Genomic DNA, 14271 nt, shown 5'->3' on the forward strand with positions numbered 1-14271 from the left:
CATGACTTTATGGCTTCAGTTCAGAAGAATAGGTCTGAAAGCTGCTAGGCCTTGCAGAATCCTCTCCTATCTGTGAGGATATGCTTATTCAGTTATCTTCAGGTGCCTCAACCCTGTTCAAATTCTCTTAATGAAATTTACAAATGTTCTTGAAATAAATTCATGTCTTGAAATTCTGGAAGAGGCCCTGGCATTCTAGGTCCTCTATAATTAACTTCTGACCAGCTTGTACATGTTTCCTTTGATAAATGATTTTATTGACAGAATCACAATTGCGTGATAATATTTATACATACCCAGGAGTTACTATACCTTTTTTTAATAGAACTTGCCCATTTTTTAAATGACAGAAGGGGTCTTTTGTATTCCACATAAAGTTGCTCATAAGGGATTTAATTTGCGTGAAATGTTTTGGGCACATGGTGTATAAAATGACCTATAAGGAATGATGCATCTAGGAAAACTCTTACGTTAATATAATTTATGCACCCTATCAAGGTCAACTAATAATTGCATACCCTGATCAAATTCTTCTGAAGCTCACCAAGGGGTATATTTGTGAGAGATTTGCGTCATGCTTGCACCACACAACGTAGTACATGTGTGATGCAGACCTCTAAGTCATATTTTTAAAGCCACTTTGCATGGCTTTGAATGGCTTAAAATATCTGGACTAATGCACCGGAGGGCAAATAGCTGCATTGCATTACTCTGCTCAAAGGAGGCATTCCATGGGGGTTCTCACATAACTCCCATGGTTGTTGATGCATTTCCAGAGTTACCAAAACTTGGGATGAGCCAAAAAGGTAAGCCTCCCCAGGAGAGGTGTAACAAGGAAAAATATCTTTATTTCTCCTCATCACTTCCTCTTTCTATGTGTGCTGCATTGTTTAGAATATGCATCTAAGGACTGTTTTCTGGAAGGAAAGGGCACCTTCCTGCACAAAAACAACCCTGCATGCAACACAGGCACCCTTGCACCATGGTGCAAGGATGCCTGCGTTGGCACTAGGCAGCCCATTGTGCACCAGCACAGGGGGAAGGACAGGAATGCTCCCTATGCCTTAAATGAGGCACATTTCTGACCTTTACCAGTGATGAAGTGCAGCACAGCAAGGTGATGCTGAGTTGCACAACTTTTCCATAAATATCGAGGTAACCTGGACTGAAATCCTGGCTTTCACACTAAGACCAAATTGTGTCATCTTCAGAAAACAAATGTGCATCAATGTACTCAATTGACTTTTACTGAATAATTTGGCAACATCTACTAATAAAATAACAGAGCTGTATGGAGAACCATAATTCATGCACACTTAATATGAGTAGTATCTCATGCACTGTGACACAAGTCTGATGTATGTTCAATTAATTTAAGTAAATGAAAAAAAGATTATCCTTTATTGCACAATATTAGAAAGGTTCCTCTTAAAGAAAAACCTACTGGACAAATAGTAAAGAGGTGTATTAATCACAAACACATAACAGTGATTTGGTGTTCTACTGTTTAACAACACATAGGGGCAGATTTAAGAAAACTGGTGCTGCACTCAGTGCAGTGCCACTTTTCCTGCACCCCTCCCACCGCTATGTGTGCACCGTATTTAAAATATGGCACACTATGGTCCAAGGTAGGGGGCAATAGGACAACATTTTTGATGCTATTAATGTACTGTTCAGGGTTAGTGCCAAAATCTCAGCACTAATCCTGAACAGTGCATAGGGGCCCATTGTAACCAATGGTGTGTCTCCTTTTACTGGCTGCTCTGAGCAGGCATTAAAAGTTGCCACAAAAAAATGCCACAGTGGAATCTACTGGCCCATTTTTGGAGTTTCCCTAACGGGGGTATGACCCCTTTGCGTACATTTTACATGGTTCATGCATATTGTGGCACAAAGGGTTACAAGTGGCTCAATGCATGCATTGCACCACTTTGTAAATATGGTGTAACGATTTTTGAAGCCTAACGGCACAATCGCGTAGTAAAAAATGACTCTAATGTGGAGCTAGTGCTTCTTAAATCTGTGTCTAAGTTTTGTTAGGATGTTTTGCACATAGTCACATAGATGAAAATGAAAATACATCTGAGTACTAAGGGTACTAATAGAACTCAGCAACGACCACTTATTCCATAGAAACAGAAAGAAAATAAATTGTTAGACTTGCTAAGTAAAAAAGCAAATTTTGGCGCTACAACCACGTCCAGCCTAAGGTCTGTTGTCCGTAACTAAATGCGTCACAGGCAGAGACTAGCTTGACATTTCTTTGAATGTCACTGGAATGCAAAGCATGGTATCCATGCTGGATAGGGGTGAACAGACATACAACCAAAATATGTATGCTTTCAAGCAACCATCACGGATTGGGGAAAATGTAAGGAATGGCAGAATGCAGTCATCTCACACACATGTCTTTTGAGACGCAGTTTGCCTGTTTTTAGTGCAGTTCATTTAGCCCCATTTAATCTGTTTGCGGAAACGCATTTTATTTCTGCCACGACTGTTTAGGACAGCCGTAAAGCAGGGTGACCAGGCATCCCGGGTTTGCTGGAACAGTCTCATTTGTAGGTCGAGTATGCAAGCACCCTGGCCTGTTGTAATCTATCTGTGGGCTTTTAACCATGCCCACCGCACGCCCATCACTATCGCTCGTTCATGGGATTGTCTTTCACAAATCCTTTGTTATCATTGGTAAATACTTTATGTTTGCCCCTCCTCAGGGCAGTTTTGTTACGTCCTTGGTCATTGACCCTGTTACATGGATAATTGCACTTTTGCCAGTACATTTGACTGCAAGCAAACTTCTTTTTCTTTTTGTGTCTCTCCTTTGTGCTCCTGCTTATGACGGCCGTGGCGCTTTGAATTGCCTCGTTTATGTCAACTGTTTTACTTTTCATTTTCAATTTATGTGGCAAGAAAAGTACAGTTAGGAACTTACAATGCTAATAGCTCTAACTCGTTCCTCTTTGCCATTACTTGTTTTGTTACAGCGCTGATGAAGCCTTACAGGCTTCAAGTACAAAACACACTAGCTCATTCATTGTCTCGGAAAGAATAGCAACAAGCCATCGAGCATGCTTTGATGTAGGCATATATAAATCCGCTTCTTGGGTGCCACTGGTCCTAACAAAATCCCGTGTGAGGCACCATTCAAAATGTGCAGAGTTAAAGGAGCCAACATTAAGACTTGAGCAGGGAAGCTATTGTGGTGCAGCTTTTTGTGTCACATGACCTGCGACTAAAATTACATACCTATAATTCCGTGTCACTTCTGAGTCCTCCTGTTGTTTCTATTTGTGGCAACAAGTGAAAACATTTTATCAATGAACCGGATTACAACAAATATTATAAATCGGTTGTATCTTAAAGGGTTTTCTCAGATGAACTTAGTAAGCTAAATTACCCTGTTAGTCTGTGGAACGCTGTTTCCTGGTGCCACAGACAGCAGCCATGAAACGTATACTTTGGTTTCTTTTCAAACCAGAGAAATCTTTCACCTAAAGATTTCCGTGGAGAGGAACATTCAAGAGTTTAACCTAATTTTTAAAAGCCCTGTCAAGTACAGGGTTACCCTTATTTAGTTCACATGAGTATGCTTGTATAGTAGACAGATTCATTATTTTCTGGTTCCTCAAGTGCGAAAACATTCTTACATTCATTTGTTATTCATTATGCCAAGGTCTAACAGCTGACTTTGAAACTGATGAATGAAGTTCGAATCCAGCACGATTAACCTCCTGTGATCCTGGAAACACACTTAATCAACTCTTGCCTAAAAACCACAAGCGAAAGCAAAGCCAATAGGTCGTACTAATGCAAGATCTATTGGCTTTGTCAATGCTATTTCTTAGTCATGTACAGCAGCATGGCTGCTATGCGACATGGCTCAAAGTAAAAAAAAGTTCTAAGGCGCGGTAAATGCTTGCTCCATCATAGCACTTTTTAATTTTATTTTATTTTGAACCATGCTGCACAGCAGCCGCACAGCTGTACAACATGGCAAAAAAGATTGACAAAGCCAATAGGTCTTGCATAGGTGAGACCTATTTGCTTTATCAATGCTTTTGGAAAAAAGCGATATGATGAGGCTAACGCTGGACCTGTCTAACTTATTTATTACGTCAAATGCACAAGCGCTTTGACCTGTTGTAATCTATCTGTGGGCTTTTAACCACACCCACAGCACGCCCATCACTATCACTAGTTCATGGACATGCTTTTCAAAAATCCTTTGTTGTCATTGGTAAATGCTTTACGGTTGTCCCTCCTTAGGGCAGTTTTGTTACTACCATGGAAATCGACCGTGTTACATGGATAATTGCACGTTTGCCGATACGTTTCACTGGGAGAAAACGTATTTTTCCTTTTGTGTCTCTCTTTTGTGCCCATGCTCATGGTGTGGCGCTTTGAATGAGTTCACCTATGTCAACTGCTTTACTTTTCATTATCAATGTATGTGGCAAGAAAAGTCTAGTTACGAATTTACAATGCTAATAGCTCTAACTCGAGCAAATGTGAGACCCATTGCATTGCAAATGCTTGTTTTTCTTAGCCATTGTGCCTGCGAAGCCCACCAAAGTTGCCTGCCTCCCTTGTGACTCCAGGCCATGATCCAGGCAGGTCCTGGGGAGGGAGTCCCCTTGTTAAGCCTATTAGCACTTAGGTTTGCCCTCCTTCCAAAAGAAAACAATACGGTCATTTGTTGTTGCTGTAAGAAGCTGTTATGGCCAGGAGATTGGGTGGCAAGACACAAGTGGTATATGCAGAGGATAGTCTAATGGGGAAAATACACAAACCTATAGGTTATCAGTGAGATATGGTGGGAAGACAACTCTTCTAGTAGTGACTGTCTTGGATTACCCAGGGAGCCTAGAGACTGTCTTGAAAGAAGGTGAGAACTGTGGAGTTTGAGAACCTTGCATAATCCCCATTACCCTGAGTGAGAATGTCGTAAAGTTTATATTGAAGAACAGAGGGTGACCCATATGGGTAAATGTGTATTTTCCAAAACTGAAGCAGTCAGGCAGGGACAGGAGGGATGGTGAATAAGGACACTGAGTATATTGTTAGCATGGGTGTTGAATATTTCTTAGGTGAGGGTGGACTAACTGACCATCCTTTATTTTTTTGGGGTAGTGCTGCTCTGAAGGGGGGAATAGGAATTTTGGGACTGTGAGTTGGAGGACATTTATTTCAAGACTATGGCCCTCATTCTGACCCTGGCGGTCGGTGATAAAGCGGCGGCCAAGCCGCCAACAGGCCGGCGGTCTAAAATATGCAATTCTGACCCTGGCGGGAACCGCCAACACAGCCCGCCAACTTAACACTCCGCCCGCCACGGCGGTACAAACAAACAGCGCGGCAGTTCCCGCCAACAGCCAGGCGGCAGACAATGTACCGCCCACCCTATTACGACCCACCAATCCGCCACCTTTTCCGGGGCGGGAGCACCGCCGATAAGAACACGGCGGAAACAGACTACGAACGGGAAAACGCTCACCTCTACGCACTCCACGCGAGATTCCGGCAGTATGGAACCAGAGTTGCAGGTCATCCCCGCACTCCTATACCTGCTCATATACCAGGAGCACGCCCGGCGGCGCGGAAGACATCGGTGAGTACTGCACCTACGACACAGGGGAGGGAAAAGATTACCGGCACACACCCACCCACCCACACCCACTACAACACACACATCAATGCATTCCCACAGATCACTGTCACAACCCACAAACCACCCCCCTCCGAAATAATGCAAAGACCAAAAGAAGAGATCATAAACGGGCAGATATATTGAAATATGGACACCAGTAATCCCAATAAATAAATAAACTATGTACAAAATATATACAGCTCCTAAATGTAGTCCAACCACTGTCCGTGGATCACAGGGGTCCTGTGCAAAGGGGCAAGGCCCAGTCCCACGACAAGAACTCCACGGAGAGAACACTGCAGGGGCATCAGAAAGAAAATAGGACAGGCACCTCAGGGGGAAGGGAAGGGGGGGCACCTCAGCCACTTGAGTACACGACGCCAGATCCACGAGGGGACTCCATGACCACTGGGCCATCCTGGGGAGTGCTAAGCCACAGTCCATACAGTCCATACAGTGGGTGGCCTGCCCACTGGCCCATCCTGGGGAGAGCAAAGCCACAGTCCATACAGTCCATACAGTGGGTGGCCTGCCCACTGGGCCATCCTGGGGAGAGCAAAGCCACAGTCCATACAGTCCATACAGTGGGTGGCCTGCCCACTGGGCCATCCTGGGGAGAGCAAAGCCACAGTCCATACAGTCCATACAGTGGGTGGCCTGCCCACTGGGCCATCCTGGGGAGAGCAAAGCCACAGTCCAAACAGTCCATACAGTGGGTGGCCTGCCCACTGGGCCATCCTGGGGAGAGCAAAGCCACAGTCCAAACAGTCCATACAGTGGGTGGCCTGCCCACTGGGCCATCCTGGGGAGAGCAAAGCCACAGTCCAAACAGTCCATACAGTGGGTGGCCTGCCCACTGGGCCATCCTGGGGAGAGCAAAGCCACAGTCCAAACAGTCCATACAGTGGGTGGCCTGCCCACTGGGCCATCCTGGGGAGAGCAAAGCCACAGTCCATACAGTCCATACAGTGGGTGGCCTGCCCACTGGCCCATCCTGGGGAGAGCAAAGCCACAGTCCATACAGTCCATACAGTGGGTGGCCTGCCCACTGGGCCATCCTGGGGAGAGCAAAGCCACAGTCCAAACAGTCCATACAGTGGGTGGCCTGCCCACTGGGCCATCCTGGGGAGAGCAAACCCACAGTCCAAACAGTCCATACAGTGGGTGGCCTGCCCACTGGGCCATCCTGGGGAGAGCAAAGCCACAGTCCATACAGTCCATAACAGACCCCACTGCCACTGGAGGAGGCAAGTTGGCCAGAGGACATCCTGCAGCCCTGCCCGAGATAGATCCTGCCCTGCCACGTCTGCCAAAGGGCCAGCGGTTCTTGCCTTGAAGGGCCCAGTTCAGCGCTCCTTGCCTTGAAGGGCCCAGTTCAGCGCTCCTTGCCTTGAAGGGCCCAGTTCAGCGGTTCTTGAGACGGCGGGGCCCAGCGGAGCGGTTCTTGGGACGGCGGGGCCCAGTTCAGCGGTTCTTGAGACGGCGGGGCCCAGTTCAGCGCTCCTTGCCTTGAAGGGCCCAGTTCAGCGGTTCTTGAGACGGCGGGGCCCAGCGGAGCGGTTCTTGAGACGGCGGGGCCCAGTTCAGCGGTTCTGGAGACGCGGGGCCCAGCGGAGCGGTTCTTGAGACGGCGGGGCCCAGTTCAGCGGTTCTTGAGACGGCGGGGCCCAGCGGAGCGGTTCTTGAGACGGCGGGGCCCAGCGGAGCGGTTCTTGAGACGGCGGGGCCCAGTTCAGCGGTTCTTGAGACGGCGGGGCCCAGCGGAGCGGTTCTTGAGACGGCGGGGCCCAGTTCAGCGGTTCTTGAGACGGCGGGGCCCAGTTCAGCGCTCCTTGCCTTGAAGGGCCCAGTTCAGCGGTTCTTGAGACGGCGGGGCCCAGCGGAGCGGTTCTTGAGACGGCGGGGCCCAGTTCAGCGGTTCTGGAGACGGCGGGGCCCAGCGGAGCGGTTCTTGAGACGGCGGGGCCCAGTTCAGCGGTTCTTGAGACGGCGGGGCCCAGCGGAGCGGTTCTTGAGACGGCGGGGCCCAGCGGAGCGGTTCTTGAGACGGCGGGGCCCAGTTCAGCGGTTCTTGAGACGGCGGGGCCCAGCGGAGCGGTTCTTGAGACGGCGGGGCCCAGTTCAGCGGTTCTTGAGACGGCGGGGCCCAGTTCAGCGCTCCTTGCCTTGAAGGGCCCAGTTCAGCGGTTCTTGAGACGGCGGGGCCCAGCGGAGCGGTTCTTGAGACGACGGGGCCCAGTTCAGCGGTTCTGGAGACGGCGGGGCCCAGTTCAGCGCTCCTTGCCTTGAAGGGCCCAGTTCAGCGGTTCTTGAGACGGCGGTGCCCAGCGGAGCGGTTCTTGAGACGGCGGGGCCCAGTTCAGCGGTTCTGGAGACGGCGGGGCCCAGTTCAGCGCTCCTTGCCTTGAAGGGCCCAGTTCAGCGGTTCTTGAGACGGCGGGGCCCAGCGGAGCGGTTCTTGAGACGGCGGGGCCCAGTTCAGCGGTTCTGGAGACGGTGGCCGGTCTATGGCCAACTGCTCATTGCCTGGTGGTGCCCTCCTGGGCAGCGGGGATGGTGCTCCTTCAATGCCCACCTGGGCTGTGGGTGGTGGGGCCCTCCTGGCCAGCTGGGCTGGGTCCTCCCTGGGCAGCGGCTATGGGGGTGGTGGGCTCTCCCGGGGCAGCTGTGCCGGTTCCTCCCGGGGCAGCGGCTATGGGGGTTGTGGGCTCCTCCTGGGCAGCAGGCCTGCTGCCTGACCTCTCCGACTTGCTGCCCTTGCCCTCCTTAGTCGTGGGCCTGTGGCCCTTTCCTCCCTTTGGAGCTGTGGCTGGTGACTGTCTCTGGGTGGTGTCCGGGGGGGATGTAGAAGGCGGGCTCCTGCGGCGCCCCTTCCGCCTTCTGCTCCTCTTCCCAGGGGGTGGGCTGGCTGTCCCCTTGCTGCTGGGCGAAGATCCAGACATGCGGGCTGGCGGGCTCCAATACCCCTGCACCCTTGTCAAGGGGGCTGCAGGGCTGGTGGTGGCTGAGGTGCTCTTCTTACCCCGACGAGAAGGAGGGGGGGGCTCAGGGTCAGGAAAGAAGTTAGTAGTGGCGAGGAAGAGCTTCTTGGGACAATGGAGAGTGGTAGGTACAGTGGGAATGGGAGTGGAGGGAGAGGATGTGGTTGTAGGTGAGTCACGTTTGCTGTCTTTGGGTGCAGGTGCAGGAGGGATAGGCTGTCGTGAGGTGGATGGCTGTTGGGTGGGTGGGTGGCTGCGTTTGTGTGGTGTGGAAGAGGGGGTGACAGACACAGTGGGAGAGGACACAGGGGACGTGTAAATGGCAGTGGGGGTGGTGACTGCACGTGTGCGGACTGGAGTGGAGGGTGTGCTGGTGATGGAAACACTGGCTGATGGTGAGGTGAATGGAGGTGTGAGTGTAGACGTCACAGGGAGGGAGGAGGGAGACGAGGAGGTGGGGGTCACAGAGGTGGTAGTGACTGTTGGCATGTCTGCATCGGAATGTTGCGTGTGTGAATGTCTGCGTAATCTGTGGTGCTTATGTTTGGATGAGCTTCTCTTGGGTGTTGAGGTGTGTGCAGGCTGGTCTGATGGTGTGGGTGGGACAGGCAGAGGAACAGGAGACTGGGAGGAGGGAGTTAGTAGAGGCAGGCAGGAGACAGGGACAATGGCTGCCGTCAGTGCTGAGGCCAGAGCCTGGAACGATCGCTGATGGGCAGCCTGACCCGAATGAATGCCCTCCAGGTACGCATTGCTGCGATGAACCTCCCTCTCCACCCCCTGGATGGCATTCAAAAGGGTAGTCTGCCCAACAATGAGCGTTCGGAGGAGGTCAATGACCTCCTCACTGAGGGCAGCGGGGGTAACAGGGGCAGGGCCTGAGGTGCCTGGGGCGAAGGAGATGCCCGGCTTCCTGGCAGAGCGGGCACGGGGCGAACGCTGAGGGGCTGCTGGGAGGGCGGAGATGGTGCGCTGGGTGGCGGCTGTACCTGTAATGGCGGGGGGCACGGATGGTGCCACCCCCGCAAGGGAGCCCCCTTCCGAGGACGTGTCCGTGTCGCTGCAGGGTCCAGTCGTCCCCGTCGTGGAGCTCCCCTCACCCTCCGTCTCACTGGTCCAGTCTGACTCTGTGGCATGGCCCTCCTGGGCCATGTGAGATGCAGCTCCCTCCTGCCCCGATGCCACTTCTCCTCCGCCTGATGATGCTGATGCACACAAGCACAGAAAGACAAACAAAAAGGGGGGGGGAGAGAGAAATAAAGGGATATTGATTACATGGATCTCCGGTACAGTTAGCGGACATGACAGACACAGATGCCCCCTGCACTAAGTTGCGCACTTGGGGTCCGCTACGCATTCCGTGGAACATGCCCTACACGCCTAGAGTTGACAACTGCACCCATGGATGACACGGCCCAGGGATGGCTGTACTGACAAACTACTGAGGGTGGTGGCTGGGGACACAGGGGCTTACGGGGGTGCCCAGCCTACAGATATCGCCCTGGCCTAGGGGGACCCACAGCCCTCCTCCCCCACCCAGACACCTCCACTGCGCGACAACAGAGTAGATAATGCTTGGACTCACCCCCTTGTGTCTGCTGTGCTGCCCTCACGCGCCCATCCAAATCAGGGTAGGCCACCGCCAGGATCCGGAACATCAGGGGGCTCAGTTGACGGCAGGCACCCCGCCTACGTTGGGAGGCCATCCCCAGCAGAGACTCGGCGGTCTTCTTGGTCCCGCGGCGGATGTCCTCCCACCTCTTGCGGCAGTGGGTGCCCCGTCAATGGTGGACCCCCAGGGTCCGGACTTCCTTGGCGATGGCACGCCAAATCCCGATCTTCTCATGGGCGCGGACCTATGTGACACGTACTGGGAGGGAGAAATACCACGTTCAAGTTTGTCAGCATTTTCCTTGCCAGTAGCCCAACGCCCCCCATCCCCGCCAGACACCCGCCATGCCCCCCGCCAGGCCCAACATGCCCCCCATCCCCGCCATGCCCCCCGCCAGGCCCAACATGCCCCCCATCCCCGCCAGGCCCCCCGCCATGCCCCCCGCCATGCCCAACATGCCCCCCATCCCCGCCAGGCCCCCCGCCATGCCCAACATGCCCCCATCCCCGCCAGGCCCCCCGCCATGCCCCCCGCCAGGCCCAACATGCCCCCCATCCCCACCATGCCCCCCGCCAGGCCCAACATGCCCCCCATCCCCGCCAGGCCCCCCGCCAGGCCCCCAAGCCAGCCAGTGGCCCCAAATCCAGATTGAATTAAACTCACTTGTTGGTCTGGAGGACCGTAGAGTAGCGCATACTGGGGGAGGACCCCATCCACAAGTTTCTCCAACTCCTCTCCAGTGAAGGCAGGGGCCCTTTCCCCAGGCGTAGCAGCCATTGTCCCTTCCAGACCGAGGTCACAGCAACACTTGCAGTATAGGTCCTCTCCTGTGAAAGTTCAAGTCGCAAGTGGATAAGTAGATAGAAAATGGTGGTCACGTCCGCGGCGGTGCGTACCGCAGCGGTGCGTCCCGCCACCGCCGGCGCCCTTCGCCATTGGCTCCTGAAACCCATAGGCTTCAATGTTAACCAATGCGGCTTCGCGCCGCGGTCTTCGCCCGCCGCCCGCCGCCCGCCGCGGTGTGCCACGCCAGCGCATTGACCTCACATCCCATTGTCACACTTCACAGGTCAGGCAGCCGCCATTTCCAGGGCCCACATGGCTCAATTTCAACTGCGTCACACAGGCCTAGGCCTTGCATAGCCACTCAGACACGCCATTCACTGCATAGAGAATCGTTTACTGTGCTAGCTGTGAGTACGTACCTGTGGGTTGCTTGACTGTGTGCTCCATGTTGTCCTTCCTAGGCACCGTCCGCTGGGTTGGGCGAGGAGACGGATGAATCCTCCCGTGTACCGACCGCTGGTGGACCTGTCGACAATGGAAGAACACCACATTATCCTGACCTACCGTCTTAACCGTGCCACTATCCATGAACTGTGTGCCCAGCTGGAGCCCGACCTGATGTCCCCCATCCGCCAACCCACAGGGATTCCCCCTCTGGTGCAGGTCATGTCAGTACTCCATTTCTTGGCAAGTGGGTCATTTCAGACAACAGTGGGAATTGCTTCTGGGATGTCTCAGCCCATGTTTTCGAAGGTGTTATCCAGAGTGTTGTCTGCCCTGATGAAATCCGTGAGGAGCTACATCATTTTCCCTGAGGTGGGCGAATTGGCTACAGTGAAGGGTGATTTCTACGCCCTTGGACATATTCCCAACGTAATTGGTGCCATTGATGGGACCCATGTGGCTTTGGTTCCCCCAAGAGACAGGGAGCAGGTGTACAGGAACAGAAAAAATTACCATTCAATGAACATCCAGGTGGTGTGTTTGGCTGACCAGTACATCTCGCATGTAAATGCCAAATTCCCTGGGTCAGTGCATGACGCCTACATCCTCAGGAATAGCAGCATCCCTTACGTGATGGAACAGCTACAGAGACACCGTGTATGGCTAGTGGGGGACTCTGGGTACCCCAACCTGTCGTGGCTACTGACCCCAGTAAGGAATCCCCGGACCAGGGCAGAGGAACGGTACAATGAGGCCCATGGGCGTACTAGGAGGGTGATCGAACGCACCTTTGGCCTCCTAAAGGCCAGGTTTAGGTGCCTGCATATGACAGGTGGATCCCTAATGTACTCACCTAAGAAGGTGTGTCACATCATCGTGGCCTGCTGCATGCTTCACAACCTGGCTTTGCGCCGCCAGGTGCCTTTCCTGCAGGAGGATGGTCGAGACGGTGGTGATGTGGCAGCGGTGGAACCTGAGGAGAGTGACGAGGAGGAAGACGACGGGGCTGAAACAGACAACAGGGACAGAATCATTGAACAGTACTTCCAATAGGACACAGGTAACATTTCAAAGATAATTTAGTAAATGTTAACTACTCTCCTGCATCTCTGCTGCCTGTCTATTTGCCCCAGTGTATGATGACTGAGTTTTGGCTTTTCCCTCCCTATTTCAGATCTGGGGTCCCCACTACGAGTCCTGTGCTTCGTTTCCCCATGGACTACAGCTTTGTGGCAGCTGTTTGTTGACTTCACCATGTACAAGGACATATTTGCACTGTCATGTCAATTACAATATATTGAAATCACAGCCAGACTCCAGATATTTTGGTGCAAAATAGGTGTTTATTTAAGTGCTCAAAATGGGATGGGTGGTTTCAAGTGGGTGGGGGCTATGGTGAAGGAATGTCCATGGCAGAGTCCAGAGTAACAGTCACACAGGTGCATTGTCCAGAGGCCTGTGGAGAGATGGAGCATGGGCAGTTCAAGGATGGACAGGGTGACAATGTGGGACAGTGGGATGACATCAGGTGGTATCCATTGCTGGCGGGGGTCTTGACATCCTACTCTGTCTTCTTGCGAGATCTCAGGGCCCTCTTGCGGGGTGGTTCTTCTCCTGCAGGAGGTGGGGGTCTGGTGGGCTGCTGCTGTGCGGGGGCCTCCTGTCCACTAGCGCCGGCGGAGGTGGTTGGCTGTTCTTGGTCCAGGCTAGTGGCAGGGGCCCTTGGGTGTTGTTGAGTGTCCGCCCTGGTGTTGACGAGGTCCTGCAGCAGCCCTACCATGGTAACCAGGGTGGTGTTGATGGCTCTGATGTCCTCCCTGTACCCCCGATAGTGTTCCTCCTGCAGTACCTGGATCTCCTGGAACCGGGCCAGTACCGTCGCTATCGTCTCCTGGGAGCGGTTGTATGCTCCCATGATGGTGGTGAGGACCTCGTGGAGAGTGGGTTCCCTGGGACTCTCCTCCCCCCCCTGTCGCACAGCTGGCCTCCGAGTTGCCCTGTTTCCCTGGGCCTCTGCCCCCTGGCCGGTGTGCCCACTACCACTGCCCCCAGGTCCCTGTTGTTGTTGGGGTGGTGGGTTATCCTGGGTGCCCTGTAGTGGTAGACACACCGCAGATTGACGCGCCCTGGAGACAGAGGCATGGGCCCGCTCGGTGGGAGCTGTGCTGGTGTTCCCAGAGGGGTTTGGGTCTGTAGTGGCCTGGGCCTGTGTGAGGGGAACCGACTGTCCAGAGGTCCCCGATGGTCCGGGCTGGTCATCGGTGTCCAGGTCGACAGAGCTGCTGTCATCGCTGACGGCCTCTTGGGTGGGGGGTGTGGAGAATTCTGGCCCCTTCGCCGCGGTGTGTTGACGGTCGGGTCCTGCAGGGGTATAGAGGTATGGTTATAGTTTCAATGTGTGGCATATATGTGTATCTATGGGTTCTCGTGTCCCCAAGTGCTGGCATTCGTGTGTGGGGGCTTTGGTGAGGGTGGCTTGTGGGGGGGATGTGTATATGCATTGGGCATGCTTTGGTGATGGGTGTCCATGCTTAGTGGACGCATGCAGGCCTAGGTTTTGGGATGTGTGGGTTGTGATGGTGAGACATTGGCGGGGAATAGGTGTGCTGGGGGTGGGGGTGAGGATGGTGGTGGGGGTGAGGATGGTGGTGGGGGTGAGGGTGGGGGTGAGGATGGGGGTGGGGGTGAGGGTGGGGTTCGAGGATGGGGGTGAGGGTTGGGGTATGATTTGGCATGCAGGTGGGGGGGAAGCAGTATTGAAGCTTCAACTTACCAGTATCCATTCCTCCGCCGAC

At 53.4% G+C, this 14271-nt stretch overlaps 1 non-coding gene and 1 pseudogene across 1 annotated transcript; one reads left to right on the forward strand and one right to left on the reverse strand.

The window, feature by feature from the left end:
• Positions 1 to 1417: 1417 nt before the first annotated feature.
• LOC138247501 (U7 small nuclear RNA) lies at positions 1418 to 1473 on the reverse strand. Its single transcript, XR_011194535.1, has one exon. It is a non-coding gene; the product is annotated as a U7 small nuclear RNA (small nuclear RNA).
• A 1986-nt stretch (positions 1474 to 3459) lies between these two features.
• Positions 3460 to 3569, forward strand: LOC138247495 (U5 spliceosomal RNA; annotated as a pseudogene).
• The last annotated feature ends 10702 nt before the right edge of the window (positions 3570 to 14271 follow it).

The sequence above is a fragment of the Pleurodeles waltl genome, chromosome 7 (genome assembly GCF_031143425.1).
Source record: "Pleurodeles waltl isolate 20211129_DDA chromosome 7, aPleWal1.hap1.20221129, whole genome shotgun sequence".
In the NCBI taxonomy this organism is placed as follows: Eukaryota; Metazoa; Chordata; class Amphibia; order Caudata; family Salamandridae; genus Pleurodeles; species Pleurodeles waltl.